The sequence below is a fragment of the Chrysochloris asiatica genome, unplaced genomic scaffold (assembly GCF_000296735.1).
Source record: "Chrysochloris asiatica unplaced genomic scaffold, ChrAsi1.0 scaffold00162, whole genome shotgun sequence".
Taxonomy (NCBI): domain Eukaryota; kingdom Metazoa; phylum Chordata; class Mammalia; order Afrosoricida; family Chrysochloridae; genus Chrysochloris; species Chrysochloris asiatica.
In genome coordinates, this window is record NW_006408680.1 from 3,201,183 (window position 1) to 3,203,054 (window position 1,872).

The window sequence follows — 1,872 nt, forward strand, 5'->3', positions numbered from 1 at the left end:
TTAATTCCAGCATTCTGCCTTCCTTCATTTTCCTTTCAACCTCAGCTGTACTTTGAGAGATGTTTTTCTGTTGTTAAGTGCCATCGAGTATGGGTCGGTTCTGACCCATAACGACCCTGTTTAGGGTTTCCAAGGAGCAGCTGGTGAACTTGAACCACCAACCTTGCAGTTTAAACGACTTTGCAATCTGACGCATTAGTCCACAGTGCCACACCAGGACTCCAACTTTAAGAGATAGTCCACATCAAAAAAATGTATCCACAATACATTTGACATTAGCCCCTTCCCCGAAAGTATTTTAAATTATTATTTAACTAAATGTTCTCTTTTCAGTTCTTATGGTTACTGTTGAAAAGTCTTCCTTTTTCTTTTCCAACTGTAGCTCAATCCTTCAGAACAGTGATGCTTTTTAATGTTGACTTAGTATCAAAGGTAATATTGGGTGTCATTTGATATTTTTTTTGATATTCAAAATGTCCAGCTTTAAGGGAAAAAATCATGCCAGGACTTCAAATAACTCCTCAGTGAGAAGATTTCTCTGTGTCAACAAGTTTAGAAAAAAGACCGTTCCTGGGGCTTCACAAACAATGAATCTTCTCCAGTCTATAAATAATGCAAAGGGCCATCTCAGGAAGGATTTGTCTAATTCCGCTGGCTTCAGGCTACCTACCCAGCATGCCTTCTTGTTTACAACTACAAGTACAAATGTCTGATTTTTTTCCCCTTTTCACTCAAAACATTAGCTTTTTGGCTTATGGAATTAACCTCTGGCATGTATTTATGCTCTTTGCTTGCTGTTGCTATTTTAAACACGGAATTTGTTTTGCACTTTTTTTTTTTTTTTTATCATAAGGCTCTCAGAGTGTTATATAAACTGCTACTTGCTGAATCCTTGCTTATCTCATCCAGATTTACTGATGGACAAGTTGGAAAGTCTAGGCATTCATTAGAAGTCCCGTGTTCCGCTGGAAATGTGTAGAACACTGGCAAGTTCATTGGAAACCAAGGGGGTCTCTCTGCACCGCTGGTTCCCTGATGTTTTTCTCCACAACAGAACTTTGGTTTCAATGATTTAGATTATTTTGTTTCATCTGCTAGCCATTACTATATCTACATACAGTGTGGTACAAACCCACTATGATCATTACACCCCCAAACCAAGAACAAAAGTGGCCTAACCATTTCCAAGTCACTATCAGTTATCAAATTATGACCCTTAGTCAAATGATGAAATAATGTTGACATCCCTGGTTGCAATTGCAAAACCAATTCTGCTTATTTGCAATTTTTCTCCTGCTTCATTTGTTTGATTTTTATGTAACTATTTTCAAATACAAGGAGTTCCGGTAGCATAGTGGTTACGAATTGGGCAGTGAACCTTAAGGTCAGCAGTTCAAAACTACCAGCTGTTCCACTGGAAAAAGATGAAGCTTTCTGCTGCCGTAAAGATTAACAACCTTGGAAACCCTGTACAGGGTTGCTATGAGTCGGAACCGACTCCACGGCACACAACCACCACCACCACCATTTTCAAATATGAAAGTCTTGAAAAGCAAAGATGTCAGCTTGAGGACTAGGGTGTGCCTGACCCAAGCCATGTGAAAGTTGGGCAGTAAATAAGGAAGACCATAGAAGAATTGATGCTTTTGAATTATGGTGTTGGAGGAGAATATTGAAAGTGCCATGGGCTACCTATAGAACCAACAGATCTGTGTTGGAAGATGTGCAGCCAGACTGCTCCTTGGAGCCTAGATGGCCAAACTTCATCTCTCATATTTTGGACATATTGTCAGGAGGGCCCAATCGCTGGAGAAGGATATCATGTTTGGTAAGGTGGAGGGTCAGAGAAAAAGAGGAAGACCCCCAGCAAGA